This window comes from Marmota monax, unplaced genomic scaffold (assembly GCF_021218885.2).
Source record: "Marmota monax isolate L192 unplaced genomic scaffold, Marmota_monax_Labrador192_F-V1.1 WCK01_AAM20220418_F8-fsc00006, whole genome shotgun sequence".
Lineage (NCBI taxonomy): Eukaryota > Metazoa > Chordata > Mammalia > Rodentia > Sciuridae > Marmota > Marmota monax.
Window position 1 is genome coordinate 8,069,766 of NW_026693712.1, and position 19,088 is coordinate 8,088,853.

A 19,088-nucleotide genomic window follows, 5' to 3' on the forward strand; every position below is an offset into this window, starting at 1 on the left:
TTCAAGTAGTTTTATTTATAATATGTGTCCTTGTTAATAGATGGGCTTTTAGGAAGTAGGCCACCTATCTTTTTGATGTAAGCTTATTTGGGGGGTTTTCTCTTTTGTTCTAGAGACCTTTCAAAATGTTCTGGAAGTTTTTGTAATACAGGTAAAGGTTTACTTCCATTCTAATTTCTGTTTTCTAATTGTCTTTAATTTCAAGTTTATTTCCATTGACAAAGTAAGATTAAAAGTCTACTGTTACACTGATGGCTTTAAGTCTCCAATGTGGTCAAAAGAAATTTTTTATTCCATTCCAAAAAGCCTCAATAGTTCCATCTTTTTTTCTGTTTTACCCACAGGGTAGTAGACTGCAGTAGGATCGTAGTTTGTCTTTCCCGGTTGGTGACTGCAGAGGTTGGGGTCAGTGTCTACTTTATATATGGTCTGGCCATTGTCCCTTTCAATATCCAGTCTTTCAAGTTGTATATTCTACTTTCCTTCTGGAAAATTACAATTTAAGTAATGAAATAAAGTCTCCGGCAGGTCCTTGAACAACAACAAAAAAAAATTGTCACAGATAAAAGAAACATTTGGGGAAATGTTATATTATCTGAAATATTTCTATTCACTGCAAAAATATATTATCTATTATGAATTAACAAGTCATTCCATAAATTGAGGTCTCATAAGTTTGATCATGTGACTCATTTTTACAGCGCATGAATACAACTGATAAAGTTGAACCACAGAACATGGAAAGCTACAGATCCATTTTTGGATCTTGGAATGCTCAATAAACTGTTGCCACTCTGAAAATTCAGTCACTGTAGCATGACAAATGCAGTGTGTATTTCCCTCTCTTTACTATCTCTGCCCTGATGCTGTCATGTGACTTAAGTTTGAATTTAAATTATGTACTTTAACAAAAGAAACTTAATGAAAAAAAGGTGCTTGAAACCATTATGTTTTTCAACTGAATCTAATTTGGTGTTTCCAAAAGTTTGTTCTTTGGAATATTATCACTTCAAGGAATAAATAGGTATTACAAGAAAATCAAAGGGGTAAAGAGAGATTGAGATCAAACAGGTTTATCAAAAAGTAGTGTTTTAACAATGAATAATTATTTGATTTTGTTTTTTCCTTTATCAGTTTCTCAAAGTAGACCCCATTATTTCAATGTGAAATATGTAGCTTTACATTCCAGAATGTAAGTCTTTAAAAAGTCATTTAAATGGAATGTGTAATGAAATTAACAGACAGGTCATTTGGCTATAAATCAGGAAATGATTGCAAAGAGGCAATGAATAATTGATAAAATGGTTTGTGCAGTTTAAAAAATAAAAACACAAAGAATACAAAACCAGAGCTCTCAGGATTCTCTTCCAATTGTTAAATTCTGTGATGACTTCCAGCCTCTGGGGAATGAATCACTGTAGCTAACTTTCTGTCATGCATAAAGCATTGATCATGTGATCTTTCTTTTGAAAACCTGTGGAAATACTAAATTTACATTGATACCAGATAACATTCAGGACAAAAGGCATTTTTTGATTTCAGGATTCAATTAAAGTAACTAAAGAAAATCGGAAAATCTGCAGATGGCCTAGAGCAAATGAAATTCTAAGCGGTCATAAGTCTGAGTAGGAAATTAAACACTGAAGAACAGCATAAAACAATGAAAACAAGAAACAAATGTTATTATTTTGAGAGTCTCTGAAAAAAAAATTTCATGGAAAATTGTTCCCATTTCATTCAGGACTATTCAGTTAAGGCTTCACTTCCAAGAGAAAAGAAACTGTGCCTAGGTGTCAACATAAATGAACATAAAATTTTCATTGGAAAAAAAGAAAGAACTGCAAACTGAACCCAGTTGAAGCGAACTACTCTTCAGCCTCCTGCTTCTCATTCTTCCATCTTTCTACCTGCACTGTCTCTTATCCCTGATATTTTCTTAGTGATACACCATGAGTTTGTTGTCATGAATTTGCCTCCAGGTTAAAGTACTAAAATAAAGAGTGAAAGGAAACTTTAGAATATCTATGTATTTGTTTATAGCTCACCAAGGTAGAGTCCAGGTGTGTGATGAACGCTTTAGCTAAAAGAAGATTTTAAGGAATTCAGGTTGGTGCTGATGCTTATAGAAGGGATTAGAAATCAAGGTTTTCAGAAATACTATCTTCATCACCTTAGGAAAAGGGCAGTATAAACACCATTACTAATTTTGGCCATATCACAAAGAATCCTGTTTGGATGAAAAAATAGTAATCCATCTGGTAAGATGCAGCCTCAGGTAAATGAAAAAAAAATTACCTGCCTTGTGAGACTTAATTTTAATTTAGGTTAAAAATATTTACAGCCTATAGTGTGTTTAATTTTAAACTTTAGGTTTTCAGGTCTAAGATGATTTATTCATTTGATTTAAAATCCAAGAACACCCGAGGACAATTAAAAGGTTTTGTGGGTGTTTCAGTTAGCTTTCTCGTCACTGTGATCAGAATACCAGACAAGAATAATGTAGGAGAGGAAAAGATTATTTTGACTCATAGTTTCAGAGGTTCAGTCCACAGTCAATTGACTCCATAACTCTGGGCCCAACATGAAGCAGAGTAAAAGGGTGTGGCAGAGGAAAGCAGCTCAGGATATGACAGTTGAACTCTGTTCACCAGAAACAAAATATAAACCCCAAAGTCACACCCCCACTGATCTACCTCCTCCAGCTCCACCCCAACGGCCCACTTACAACTCAGTTAATCCACACCACAAATTAAGGCACTGATTAGGTGACAACTCCCACAATCCAAGGATTTCCCACATGAACATCCCTTTATTGTCTCCCACATGAACTTTTGGATACACCTCATATCTAAACCATCACAGTAAGTTCCATATGGTCAAAGCAGAAATTCACAATGTTAACATGGCAACATTTTATTTAAGGCTATTTCCAATAGGGAAGGGAGATCAGAATACAGCCCGAACTCAACTATACTAAGAACAGGAGAATTTGTAAATGCTGCAGCAAGCAGAAGAACATAGATCATCTCTGTTTGCTGATTGCCGTTAGGAAAATTTTCTCCTAGCTTTGGGAAAGAAGGTAGTTTTACAACTTAGATGAAGACCCCCTTCCCACATATCCTGGAAGGTAGCAACTCTATCTTCATTGGTAATTACGATGATGATTGCAGAAGAAGAGCCCTTGGGATTTTTGGAAAGATTATCATGGGTGCTATAGCTAACAAATGCCTTATTTTTCGAAGAGGCAGAGTAATGTTTTACAATTACCAGTTTTCTAAGGTAAATGCTCTAAGGAAAGGGATATCAGGGATCTAAAGGCCAAAAGAAAATCATCTAAAGTTTAGTAAAACTGAGAGGAATGTCAAGGTCATCTTGGCCAGGCCCCCATTTTGTTAAAGGAAAACCAAGCTTCCCATTGAACAACTTAGGAAAGTTATTCTGCAGAGCTCCTTCCAGCAGATTTCTGTTGTGAAAGATTAGTTGAACCACGTACTGAATCTTGGTAGTAGAAAATATTTTCCTGGAGCTGGGTGCAGTGGTACATGACTGTAATCCCAGTGGCTTGGGAGGCTGAGGCAGGAGGATCCTGAGTTCAAAGCTACCCTCAGCAAAAGTGAATGCTAAGCAACTCAATGAGACCCTGTCTCTAAATAAGATACAAAATAGGGCTGTGGATATAGCTCAGTGGTTGAGGGCTCCTAAGTTCAATCCCTGGTACCGATAAAAAAAAAAAAAAGAATTGCTTGATGCAATTGTGATGCAAGCAATCAAGCATTCAATGAGATGAATTCCTATAGAAGGAAAGAACAAAGATTAGTGGTTAGAGTAGACTTTTAGTTCTATTTCTTAGACCTGAGAGCAGCCAACTAAGGACATGCCTAAATATTGGGCTGAAGCATATTTTGATGGGGAGTAAGGATGGCAGTGGCAATCTGATGGACCTCCCAATTTGCTGTCTGAATGATTTGAGAGGCAACATAGAATCAAAGAGGTTTCAATTACAGGTTCCACAGTCATGGTTATTTCCAGCAGCAAAGTATGGAAGAGTCAAAAGTTAGCGAGAACTTCTCGATTGGTCACATATCATCCCTCCAGGTACAAAGTATACCCACACATGATCTGGCTGTGATAGAAACCTCAAGTCTTCTACCTCCAGCTCACAGGGCTTCTTCAGAACCCAGGCAGAAAAGACTATCAGTGAAAAAACTAGAGTCCCAGGAAAGATCTGAGAGGTCAGGTTTTTATTTCCCAGTGGTATCAAGTTGAAGGGTGAATAAAGGATCTGTGATCAGATCCTAAAGAAAATGTTAAAATTTTTGAATTTGGTAAAGGTTGATATTTTGTGCAATATAGCAAGATTAAGTACAATTTGAAGGCAGGTAACAAAACTATGCGATTTATAGACAGATGAAAACAAAGCTCAAAGACAATAATAAATAGGACCAAGATCCAATAACTCACAAAGTGCTGTAGTTTTCTACTGAAATATAAACTATCTCTCTACAATCTCCTCTCTTTTAACCAAACATACTCAAGGTAAAATTATCTTCCATCATAAAATAAATGTTTTCTTATTAGATTTAGCTTGATGATTAATATTGGTCCAGCAAGATTGGTAAATGGCAGAGACCTTTGTGAGTTTGCTTTGCTGGAAGTTTTCTTAAGGAATCTCAAAGTGAACTTTTAAAAGGCCAGATCAGTCACTCACAAGATTCACCCACAGTACAAATAGATTTGGGTCAATACTCCTCTTCTCCAGACCCTCCAAATAATACTACAATTCCTGGATCTACCAGGAAGCAACCCTCCTTACCATCTGTAAGTTTGGGACCTGCATAAGCCAGGTGCCAAACCAGTTTTCTCAAGTAGGATTTGAAAGCATTATCACCATGAAAACCAAAACGGCTTCTTAAAACTGTCCAGTGATATCTGATTTTATGCATCATTGTCAAATATAAGTTCCCAGTTGAAGCCTTGGTTATATAACTAATGTTTTCAATTATGTCATATTACCAAAAGGACAGATTCTTACTGAACCTGTGTAAATGACTACATTGTCAGGAAAATAAGAACAGTCAATAAAAGTTTTTGAATTCTGGAAGGATCAGGCAAGGAGGAAAAGATAAATGCTTCATTTCTGTTTACAAAAATGTAATTTATCAAGTTGTTATGATTTATCAATTGCTTAAGAAAAACAAGAAAGGAATTCCTTATATCCAGAAAATAGAACATTAAAATATCTGCAACGTTCCAAACAAAACCTACAACTGTTCTTCATCATGTTGATCATAGATGAGCTGTTGATCATGAGTTAGCTGTCTTATGAACCCATCAGTTTATTCCCCCACTGCAGGGGTTTAGTCTCAAATTTATTTAAATAATGGCATCAGAAACTTGTGCCTCAGAGCATCTGGCATCTTCCATTGCTCTATTTTGGCTGAAGATCAAGCATTCTGGACTTCAGCTTCTTGCAAGTGCTTCAAGAGACCTAAACTAAAAATAATCTCTGAAGGAGAAAAATTTAAAGTGGCCCCTGTTAAAGATATGATGACAGTCTAAATATATTTCAATTGATAATTGGGAAATTTAAAAAATATTTTGTTGTTTTACAAATGTTTTGTTGTTCCTAATTATTGGATTTCTAACTAATAATCCTATGCTGTTTTTTAATACCAGGCAAAGCAGCACAAGGATATATGGATAGTGAGGACATTAACAAATTTATAGGAACTTTATACAAGTTCTAAAATACTATAATAATATTTTATCCATACAAATAAAACTTAGGAAAGTTAAGATCTCTTTTTATTTGACAGTATTTCCCATGCAATTCAACATATCAAGTAAAGCTAATTATTTTTGCACTTCTATTTTCACAAAGTGAGAGATATTTTGTGATTTTCCAGACATCCTCAAAGTCATTTTGAGATTAAGATTTCATCTAAGATTTGATTTGCAGAAGATAAAAAATATCAAACATTGTCAGGAGGTTTGAAAACTTGGTTAAAAAGGATCATGAGTCTCTAGTACATAGTACTTGACTATTTGATCAAAGAGACCAAAATAACCTTCAAAATCAAATAGAGGAGGTAAAATGACTGTAAAAACTTTTCAAAGATGTCTCCAGTACTCTCAGATAATCAATGATATGATAATGTCAACATAAAACAGAGAAGATTATTCTGATAAACACATAATCTGTGCCTTATAGGTGGAGTACTCAAGTAGTAAAGAAAAACTTTTACAAGTTCTTATTAAGAGCAGATCAATAATCAAAGAAAAGTATGTCATTTTAACCCAGAGAATATCAAAACTCTAGTTTTACATCAGTGTAGTATTGGTATTAAAGCTCATTTCTAAAAACTTTATAAATAAATCTATCAAATCTTACTCAAGTACACTTGATCATTGGGGAACATCACAGGCATGCTAAAGTATTAAACTTCTATAAAGAAATTTGGAATCACAAAACTGGAAGTTGCACAGTTGAAGACAGGTATTTCTCTCCAAAAGCAAAGACTATGGCAGTGAATGACTTCTTCCATTTATCATCAGGATCATAATGTTGTTTATTTTTATTCCCTAGGTAAAATTCCCTTCCTTTCTAACCAAAACTATATTCTGCCACAAAACTGTAACTTCTGAGTTAGAAGAATATGATTCTTCAGTCAAGGGACTCTCTCTCTCTCTCTCTCTCTCTCCTCTCTCTCTCTTCTAGAAATCCAATCACCGCTTCACACTAATTCAGCTTACCACATGCCACTGTCTGTGGCACTGTCAATCACTCACTTTATCAGGAAGTTTTTCTTCTCTGGGTTTCCTCCGCCCCTCCCCCCCCCCCACTCTACCTCCCTGTCTCCTGGGTGAGAAATCTCAGAGTTTCTGGGCCTTTCTCTCCCTTATCCTTTATATTTCATTTGTGTTCTCTCTCTAATTCTCACTCCAATATGTCCTTCTCTGTAGCAAAGCATTTAAGATAGTGGACTTTGTGGACGAGACACTGAAAGTTTAAAGTCCAGTGCTATTGTTTATTGTCATATGATCTGGGGACATAATGATACTAAAAATTGTAAAAAGAACAAGTTTGTGGCCAGGTACTATTCTAAGTAATTTTAATTTATTGACTCATTTAATTATCCCAACAGGCTATAAGTATTATCATACTCCCATCTCATAGATGAGAAAACTGAGAAATGGAGAGATTAAATGACTCATCCAAGGTCACACAGATATATTCAGCCAGGATTCAAGCTCAGACGTTCCAACTGAAGAGTTCATATTTGTAATCACATTATTTTTTTGTCTTTTGCTTCTCTAGGTTCAATTTTGTATCTGTCATGTAGTAAACAATAAGCATTAGCCTTCTTCTCAGCATAGCTTTGTGGTTTTTATGAAGATTTCTTCTTTCCTTGCTTAGACTCTTGCATTAGTCTTATTTCATGTTCCCAGGTTAACTTATCTTACATTGCTACCAAGAATATTAAAAAAAAAGAAAGAAAGAAAAGAAAGGAAGAACAACACTGCTCACCTGTATTAAAATTATTTTAATAATTTTTTTTATTTGTCAAAAGATAGCTATATATAACATAATAATCCAGGGTCTTCATGGTTTAGATCTCAAATAATTAATTTTCCTGACCCATATTTTGCCATTCCTCTTTCCTCATGCATTTCATGCTTACCTAATCCCAAGAAAGTTCATTAGTACAAATGGCTCTACAGATTTTTACATTTTGTATAGGCTTAGCAGCAGTTCTTTCCTATGCTAGATTGATATTGAAGTGTCACTCAGGCCTAACTGGTTCTGGTAGATAAGCATGAGATAAAGAGGGCCCCTGGATAAACTCTTATTGGTATGTGATGCCAGGTAAGAGATGGGGATATCAAGCCTTGGGAGAGGACAGTGAAGTGTCCTGACTCAGGCCTACATCTGATGGCTGCAGAGAAGCATGAAGCAGAAGCTGAAGGAGCTTTTTCATAAGAGACTAGGTACCTGAGCCCTGGCACTCTGCAATTCTGTGATCAAACTGAATATGAACTTGAGAGCAGGCTCTCTCCTATCACGGAAGTAAATTCAGGACAGCTGCAGGGACAAAGTGAAGGCAATATAGTGATACACCCAACACGGAGAGAACTGGAGCACTGGGGGAATGTTCCTCAGGAAGGTGGAGGGGTGCTACTAAGAGGAACACATAAAACTGCTGGTTTCAATCACTTGTGAGCTACTCCAGAGGTCCCAGGGACTCCTGAGGCTATTGAGTAGCTGAGATGTAAACCTCTACAGTTAGACTCTGAGGTTAGGATGAAGAGAGAGGGCACACAGCAGTAAGATATGAATATTAATGCTTGTACCTATGATTGGGATCACTGAGACATTTAAGTCATATTTTATTTTGTGATACACTCTACAACTGATCTGGCTATACCTGTAAATTTTAACATTCTGTTTAAGAATTCTTGAGCTCCTCAATTTGCCCCTACCTTCCTGGCAGAACTTCAGGAGTTGCCAGGTTATTCTTTGTACTTTCCAGAAGCAGAAAGAAGTATCCTAGGACCCAGCAGAAGATTGAGTTTAAATCCTGTGTGCTGGAGTGTGTCACAGAACTGAAAACTGATGACTAAAATCAATCTTGATTTAGGGAGGCTGTAATATTCCACTGTGAATGCTGAAAGATATCAACATCTGCAGTGGTCAAATTCCAGGTCTCAAAATTAGAACCTCATATAATGCATTTTGCCTTTTCCAAGGCACTCGCAGATGATTCACACTCTGACTCCATCTTTTAAATGGCCCTGCAGTCACTGATCACCCAGTGGTGACTCACTCTGCCCCTGCTTATTCTTAAACACTGAATCATATAGCAGCTATCTTCACATATGTCATGACCTCCCTGAGTGAAGTGTTTTGGTATTGATGCTGGAACACACACCTGTGCAAATGTGTGAGGCTACCTAGGCCACCCAGGGGCCTTGCTTTTGGACTTAGTCTAACCTTAAGAGTCTCTAATAGGGAATATAAATGAACTCATATTTATTCCATAATTTTGTTTAGTTGTAAAGAAAGTTTAAATTTAGAGGTTGTGAGCATTAGCAGTGTGAGGTGTATGAGAAGGTCTAATATGTAGATACTTTAAAATTCCAACCAATATATTCCCTTATCCTCAGCCTTAGGGCCTCTGGCCTATAGTTCCATTACTTGAGATCTCATTGAATTTGATTTTATTTAATCACTAATGAAGAAAGAAAATACTACATTATTTGTTATCTCCCTGTTGTCTTACATGTGACATTTAATCTGATATCAAATCATTCTAAAAGCAAATCATTAGTAGAACATTCATTATTACCTCAATGCCCTAACAGCATTCTACTATTTTGTTTTCCTGAACTGTCACCAAAGATGTCACCATTAGTCTTAATTTGTCCCTGCTTTTTTTGGTTTGTTTTGTTTTGGGAGTGTACCAGAGATTGAACCCAGGGGCCCTCGACCCCTGAGCCACATCCCCAGCCCTATTCTGTATTTTATTTAGAGACAGGGTCTCACTGAGTTGCTTAGTGCCTCACTGTTGCTGAGGCTGGCTTTGAAGCCCTGATCCTCTTGTCTCAGCATCCCAAGCAGCTAGAATTATAGAGTGGGCCTCCCAAGCCTGGCCTGCCCCTGTGTTTTGATACCACAAACTGCAGATAATCTTGTCATCTTTCAGGAGACTAACTCAGAAGATCTGGCCTATGTTTCAATAAGAAGAGAAAAGTAAACTCTCAAAGACGGCATTGTTTAAAAAGAAAAAGGACTGAAAATCATTTTAATAATTTATTTATTTGCCTTCAAAAACAAGTGAATTTTTAAATGTTCAAAAGAAACAGAAGTCATATAGGCAAATTAGAAAGTTCTTTCATCCTTGGAACTGTGGTTGTGGTTCAGAGGAAGAGTGCTCACCTAGCATGAGTGAGGCACTGGGTTCTACCCTCAGATCCACATAAATAAAATAAAGGTATTATGTTCACGAAGAAGAAGGAGGAGGAGGAGGAGGAGGAGGAGGAGGAGGAGGTGGAGGAGGAGAATCTTTCATTCTAGTATTTGATATACATTTAACTTATAAAATAAACTTTCAACAATTTCAGACCAGGGAGTACTCATTGAGGGAGAGATATCATATTTATATTCACATAAAAAGCAATTTTCAAAATTGTAAAATAGAGATAAAAATATATATTCCCAAATTTTTTTCATAGAAATTTCATGTGAATACATTTAAAAAATCCAAGAGATTCCTTTGCGTTAGAAAAGAAAATTTATTTTTAGAAAAGAAAGCAATCATTCTTTTTACATAAAAGTCTGTGTGGTGTCACTGATGGCTTAGCACATACAAATAGCTTCTGTGTGATGCAGGTGGGCTTTTCATAATAGGAGCCAGTGCACACAATAGTAGTCATAAATAGCTAATTGTGGCCCCCAAGAAATTGAATGGTACCTAAAGCACTGTAGTCTAGTCCTCAATATATTGTAGACATTCAAGAGGGACAATATGGTCTAGAAATATACACAGGAAGGATATTTCTTTAATTATGTAAGTAGAAAACAAACAATATCTTATTTGTGAGCTTTTGGATTGCTGATATCATCCTAATGTGTAAGCAAAAAACTATGTAGTATCTAAATCATGTAGTGTACCATTTTTCTATGAATTAATTGAAAGTGGAAAATGAAGGAGAAAAGATGACCGTGGATTCCAGAGTTTCCAGGAGCCTCTCAGCAATGGCAGAGGTTGAAGGGCTGCTTCGGGTTCAGCTGAGCAGCAGAACTAGGAGGAGGTCATGGACATGAGTCCCAATGGGAGCTTAACAAAACACCTCTTCATCTTTCCCCATCCTGGCCAACAGTGGTCTGTCTAACTAAGAAGAACACCATAATGCAGGTCCAGGAGCAGATCAGGCAGCAACAAAAAGGCAGGGTCCAAACCTCAACTAACCCAGACTAAACCCTCCAGACACAGGAACACTCAGTTGTGCTAATCAGTCCCAACACGAGGGCTTCTGCACTCACAATAAACTGCCACAAAAATGAGAAGCTGTAATTCATGAGGGCAGAGGTTGGGGGCTCTTTTATCCAGTGCTGAATTCCTAGGTCTTAAAATAATGTCTGGCACAGAATAAATGCTAAATACATATTTGATGAATGAATCTCTTCTTGCCTAATAACTAGGCTGACCACTTTGAGGAATTCACATAATGTCTGCTCTGTAAATAGTGGGCTTGGCTGTACACACCAAATATCTGAGACACAATAATCACCAGCAATCTCAGACATTTAAACAAATTAGTCATATGTTCATTTCATTAATCATTCTACGTCGACCTCAGAATTCCTACAATTTATATTTTCACCTTTTTTGAACCTCAGGTACCCCAAAAAATTGCCTATAAAGATATATGCGCCCAAAAATGTTATATGCACTTTTTTTGTAATTATAGGAAGAACGCTTAAATTAAGGCTTACCATCTCAACAAATTTTTGAGTATATAATACAGTGTTGGTAACTCTGTTAACAACAGGCACAATGCACAATGTGGTACTGCATATCTCTAGAATTTAATCATTTTGAATAATCATTGAATAACATAGATTAGCCAATTCCCATATGTCTGAACACCCGAGCCCGACAACCACTATTGTACTCTCTGCTCCTGTGGGTTTAACTATTGTAGTATCTTACATAAGTGGAATCATGCACTATTTGCCCTTTGATGAATAGCTTATTTTATTTAGCATAACACCATCTAGGTTCATCCATGCTGTTTCATAAGGCAGGATTCCTTCTTCTTTAAGGCAATCTTAAATTTTTATAAAACCTGCTCATATCTCCCTATATCTTGCCATGAGAAAATGTTCATTGAGTTGTCAGAAGTTTATTCAGTAGACTTAAATGTTTTGTTTTAATTATGTTTAAAATTAAATATAATGATAAAATAAATGTCAAATTATTATGATTAATGAATACATTCTGCTAGAATGACATATGGTGTGCAGGAAGCTTAAATAATAATAGCAGGCATCATCTACTTAGTGATAATATGTACTGGGTCCTGGCTTAAATCATTTCATGCATTTTAAAAATTTGATCCTGAAGATGAATATTTGAAGAAAATATTATTCCCATTTTATAGGTAAAGAGATTGAGGTTTAAGAAAATCATGTATTCAAGAGAGTTAAGTTTATACATAGCAGTATGTAACATGCACTTGCCATGTTCCCATTCTAATCACCCATCAGGCAGGGACCAGTGTTGCTCAATGTAACAAGTCTGAACCATTTGTTATGAGTCAACATGAGATCAGAAGCTTGGGCCAGAATGCAAGTCAAATAAATCACAATTCATTTTCCCACTATTGTATCAGGGTTGTCAACTAGAACATGTCTGCTCTCCTCACTATAATAATAGAATTTCCATTACAGCATTTGTCACTGCATTGATGTTTTCTTCATAAAGAAAGTTTTATTTTTAAAAAAACCAGTTTGATGAATAGGACATATGTTTGTGTTCACGACACCACCACTATATTCAAGGAACTAAACATATCCATCATCTCCAAAAATTTCTTTCTGCCCACATGCTACGCGTGTGCATGTGTTTTGGGGGAGTTTTTTATTTTGGAGGTAAGAACACATGTGTAATTTTAGTATGTCAATTATTTCTCGAAGAAGCTAAAAATGATCGAAATGAAAATAAACAAACAAAATGTCAGCTGAACTCTAGTTTGTTAGGTGACCGTTTATTTATATTCAGATATAAACTCCTTATATCAGCATAGACATTTGGCAGTTTCTGTTGCAGCCGGGATCTGCAGGCCACCCTTTGTGTAGCCCAGTATCAGACTTGTGAGGTTAGAATAAATATATAATACCTTAATCTAAATATGTCCCAAACAGGATTCAAAGACTATGAATATTTACATGAAATTTTATATATCTTTATCTCTTAGATGTCTTCTGTTTTAGTCAGTTTTTTTTTTTCTTGTTGTGACCAAAGGACCTGACACGAACAATTAGAGGAGGAAAAGTTATTTGGGGGCTTGGGGGTCTCAACCATAGACAGCAAGTTCTATTCCTTGGGGCTCAAAGTAAAACAGAACATTGAAGTGGAAGAGTGTGGCAGAGGAAGTGGCTTAGGACAAGGCCACCGAGAGAGAGAGAGAGAGAGAGAGAGAGAGAGAGAGAGAGAGGAAGCAAGCAAGCGAGCGCTCTGCTCAATACAGACAAAATAAAAACCCCCAAAGGAACAGACCCAGGGACCCATCTCCTGCCTACAGTTATCACCCAGTTAATCCCTATCAGGAAATTGATGCACTGATGAGGTTAAGGTTCCCATAACTCAATCAGTTCATCTCTTCTTGCATTGCCTCACACATGAACTTTTGGATGACAGCTCCTATCTAAACCATAATATTATTTTTCAGGCAATCAAAAACTAATTTATTATATGCAATATACTAGAAGGTAGAAGAAACATACAAATAAAACTAAAACTACTTGGCATTAATAGTAAAGGCCAAATAAGTGATATAGACCAATACGTGCAGCTGAGAGAGGGAGCTTTTGGATGAACTGCTAAGGCTTTATGCTGTGGGAAAAATTTAAGCAGGTCGTGTGATGATGAAGCACTTTATATGGTGAGAGAAGAATGCAGAGGCAAAAGAAACCAGCTCATCCCAAGAAAATGAAGCAAAGTAATCAAATGGACTGAAGAATTTAGAGGAAAGAGAAAGTAGATTAAGAAGGTAAACTTTCCCTCAGGGATGAGGCATAAATGCTTACCACACATATTGAGTTTCTTGAAGAAAAGCTTTTTATTACTGAAAGTTGACTATCTTAATAAGTAAGCAGCAACTTGATTAGGGACATTGTTTTCCATTTTTAGTATGCCAGGGTGCAGGCTTGTTTTTGGTTTGGGTTTTTTTTTTTTTTTTGTATTATTATGACTTTGCATGAATTGTCATGAAAATCCTACAGGTTTAGCTTTATTTCTGGTTTATGTATTAAGGTTGGGATGTTTTATGTATGAACAACTTCTGAAATGTCTTACCCTGGTAAATAATGTGTCTATTCATAGCCTCTAAAAGTTATCTGATCCTGGCATAAATCAGAATGAATTTTTCTGGAAAACTTTTAGTATGGAGTATCCTGGAATCTATGCCAGGGATAATCAATTTCCATTATATTCCTCAAGCTGTATGGGGTGAATTTAAATATAAGGAATGCCACCAAAGTATATGTGTTTGTTACCAAAACAATAACAAAAACAACAACAAAAGGCAACATTTAACTTGCTAAGGGCAAATATTTAGGATTAATATAGATTTTCTACTCTGATGAGCCCTTTTCTCATTTTTTTACAATTTTTTTGTTTTTATTTATTTTTACAAAATGCTAAACATTATGAATCCATATGTTCAAATTAGTGAAAACAATGGTTAAATATGAGGTTTGTGCCTTTCTTTCCATTTCAAAGTTCAAATGCCTGTACTAGTCTAATATGTAAGGGACCTATTCAGGAAAAATCTAAGCTATCACTTATACCTGAATTTCCATGTAACTCATGAAATAAGGAAAACCTATAATTTTTCATATTTAAATCTTTGTGATTCACAATCACTTTTTGAAACATTTAATAACAAAGATTATTCATGGTAAGGGGAAATCACTTGCCAGAAAATCCATTGTAACTCACTAAACTTTAGTAAGTAGTTAAGGTAACATCAAGATGGAACATATTTGAATTTTAGTTTATTATAATAAACTGACATTTCCAAGTGAATTTGCACCAGCATTTATTTTCATATTAGTTGCTTTTCATTCACAATACACCTTTATATAACTGGGGTTAATGCTAAACTAAGCCTGAAGAATTAGTCCAAAATAGTACAGATTCTAGATTAGGACAGGAAGTCACTGGGGAGTCTCTACCCTATATAATCAGAGAAGTAGGGTAGGGAAACCTGGCCAGAGTTACAGGTAACATGATAAAGAATACACTGAACGGATGAATTTGCATCACATTAAGAAAATGAAAGCCTTTCAAGAGAAAACATGATCAAAGGGGAGAAAAGAGAACTAGATTAAAATCCAGGAATCTGAACTCAGAAAAGGAGAGATGGATTTCTAGTTATTACAAAGTTAAAGAATTTATGGAAGATAAATTTAAAAAAAAAATTAAAAACAAACAAACAAACAAAAAGAAACAATGGGATTAGATGCAAGTCAGAACTTTTGGAATCAAAGAGGTGAATTTTCTTCCTGAACAGTTTCCTAATAGCCAAGATCTCTCATGATGACCCTCAAAAGAAGCTATTGGTGTAATTAAAATTATGCCCCACGAGGGCTTCTGTTTGAATACACATGCACATGATGTGAATTCTCCTTTAAAGAAAGGATATGCTATCTAAATTTCTATGTTGAGGGGGTACCATTCCATTAGTGAACTGCAGACACAAAATAGGCATTCAGTCATCTCCTCGGAAGGGAAGCTTTTTCTAAGGTAAAGTTCTGGGTACAAGATGTCCCTAAGACTTCTCACACTGCCATTCTTTCTTTTTGCTGTCAGTTATGTTTTACTTTGCCTGCAGAGGAATTTTTTTTTTATAAGTAGCTGCTTTCCTGCATGAAGAAATAACACACTTGACAGCATTATCTCTACCCTATCATTAATTTATTTTATTCACTGCGGTTGCAAAAATTAAAACAAACTCCCCTGATACATTCATAGATTCTTACAGTGTTGTTTGAATTCAGCATTAATTAATGTACCATTAATCAAGTTTTTCCCCCTTCTAACACTGCATGATATTAAAGCCTTATAAACTTTTGGTTTTTATTAGTAACTTACCCTATTTGAAAATAGTAAATATAAGTCAAATCTACCACTGATTTAACTCAAAATGTTCCAAGTCACAATTCACTTTCCCATTAATATATCAGAGATGTCAACTGGAAGGTGTCTGTTACCCTTATTATAGGAACAGAATCTCTATCAGAGTGTTTGTCACAAAACTTCATTGAAAATATTTTTGACATCCTCAAGTCCTATTCCTTGTGGGAGACATATTTCTATGTGTATAAATAAAAATAGACACTCTAGAAATCCTATGGTAGAGAAGCTGGACTAAGAATATGATCCTAAATTATTTGTTCTCAGTATGGGAGAGAAAAACAAGCACAAAAGAGCCTATAAAAGGCTTTCTGTTTGATGAAGATCTGCTATTTGGTGGGGGAGGTTCCATAAATCACCGATCTTTAAATTCAGAACAGCCATATAAGGTATTAATTCCTAGAGGTGTTTTGTGAAGGTCAATTCTGAGTGTAAATATTTATGCCTTTTTCCTAGGAAATCAGTCATGGAGTAAGACAAGTCACTTTACCTCTGCATTTTGTGAAAAAGCGATGCTCAGCCTGGTGGTCCTGGCTGCTTTATTGGAAGAATGTATGCATACCCATGCCAGAGCTTGAGAGCAAGTAAATGGTGTGAGGGCCAATGCCAATGACACTCACTTCAGGGGACTTCTTTTTCATTTCCCCCAAAGTAGATAAAAAGAAAAAGGGCCTTACAAAACATTCTGCCTATCCTGTCTCAAATAGGACACACTTTCTTTCTTTTTAAAATAGGCTTCCATTTTATATAGCCACAAATCCATAACTGTCATAGCTAAAGTTTATCAAATACGTTAATCATAGGATTAAATGCAATCATTGCTCCTCACCCGAGACTGGCAAAGTACTCTCAGGTGTTCATAATTCATTCCATAATAAAGCAATTAGGACATGCTTTATAAATGTGAAGAAATTGTTACTGAAAATAGTATAACATCACCTGTACTAAGTGATGTTATACCAGAGATTGTTATAGTTACTAATCAAGTGTGTGTATTATTATATTTTATTATAAGCATAACTGACAAAATAATTTCTCTAAGATAGTCATATTTGAGTCCAGTGATTAAAATCTTAACATAGTTTCCATTACTGAAAATAAATTATAGGAGACTCTATCAAAAAGTACAGTTCTTACACCACTAAGTTTCATATTGTGATTCTTACCATTGTAGAACTTTCAAGATTGATTTGTAAAATATTAAGTAAATACTTTGGTATTCATATTTCAAGTTGATCCCTACCTACCAGAGTCCTGTAAGCAGCTGTCTTTATAAAAGAAACAAACAAATAAAAAAAGCAGGCATTGTTTCCATGTAGATTCCTGGATGCTTTTGCATTCAGAGCCTGGAAGTAATTAAATGAGAACCACAATTTGTAATAGCTACAAGAAGAAAGAAGATAGTGTGATGGGAATTTTGAGCAGTTTGTGTCCTCGTCTTCTTCCCAAACTCAGTATAGTAGGACCCATTTGAGATGGACAGTGGGAAGAAGGGTTTGCTCAGCCTGGACACTAGGTATAATTAGAGGATTTCTAGACTGGCCTGTTTGGATGAGGTAGAAATGGATTCCATGCAGCCAGAATTTCTGTGCTGACAATGTACGCAGATCATCATTTGAATGGCCTCTATGTCCAGGTTCTTATGTGATTATTGGATGTCTGGGTAACTATTTTCTGCAAATCGTGACCAGAAAAAAATCTTGAAGGGAAAAAAAACTTCTAAGCTGGGAATGTATAAAGATAACTTTGAAGGTGGGTACCCAACACAACAATCCTTCCTAATCAGAGCACAGCCCTGGATGCCTGACTCTGTAGATAAGAGTATTCAAAGTTCAGCATAACTATGGATCTGACCTATTATTGTGAACCCAAAGGAAGAGAGAAAAAAGGGGGCAACCTCTAACTTCTATTAAGAGACAATCCCATTTTGTTTTGAAAATTAAAATGCAAAGACCATGGTTTCTTGCCAGGGTTTCTCTTACTTGCCCCCTCTAGACTCTTAAGTTCTTCAGCAGCTGTTTGACACATCACTGTGCCACACACAAACTGCCCATGTCCTTGTCCCTGAAACAATGGGATGGAACTTATGCCTTCAGTGATTTGAAATTCAAAGAGCTTGGGGGTGAAAAGTGTTTCTGTCCTTTCAGGAGTTTGAATGATGATCCCATTGGCTGCTGCTGATATTGCTCCATGCAGGTATCATCTGTCAGCTGAGATCATGGCCCCAAGTAGCGCAGCATCATCTTTTGTGGCCAGATAGTATCACCATTGGTGGTTGGTGGAGGAATAACCTCATGCATTGCCTGAGGTTCAAGTTGTTCAGGCATTAAGCCACACAAACTATCCCTCTTTACTTGGTCCTAAATGACAAATTGGGGAAAATACAAAGGAGAACTAAAGAAATTTATCTCAAATTACTGCAGGGAATTGAATTTGTGGCACGACTGAAATAGTAACCACTTCTATTTAACAGGCTATGAAGAGATATCAGATGGTACTGTGATGTGTGTTCTTTACCATGACCTGTGTGTGACAGGCTATGTTGGGTCCTAAGGCATTCAAGCCCACAATTAGGTATTTCTTTCTTGTGAATTTTCCTGTTAACATTCTCTGTGAATCAGAGGAGTCGAGAGGTCAGTATCTGATCTAATAGATTTTTTTGTGCACGTATTTCACCTATTACAGCAGGGCATCAAATGACTTTGTGGGGAAAATATAGGGAAGAATATTAGAATGCCAAACATTTAATAATAAAAATAATAATATGTGGACTCCAAATGACCTTCAGCTAGGTCTGTGTGATACCTATTAACTTGTAGTTAAGCATATAATTTTGACTTTTCAAAGTGATTTTAACTAATGTATATTAGGGAATGTTTTTATTCTTCCCAAGTAGTTCTCTGATAATACTTTAGTACAAAGTAGTGATACTAATGTAAAGAGAACTAGAAATAAATCTTATATAAGGATAAACCACTCTTAATTGAATATCATAACTTTAGTAGATAACAGCTTTTCATAATGACCAAAAATTCATATGTGAAATCATAAAATAAAATTATTTTAAGAGTTGCTTCTTACATTTTCCTTCAGATTTTTCAGAACTCTCACATTAGAGTTAAAAAGTCTCTCAAACTTCTGAAATCAAATGTGTTAGCATTTCAA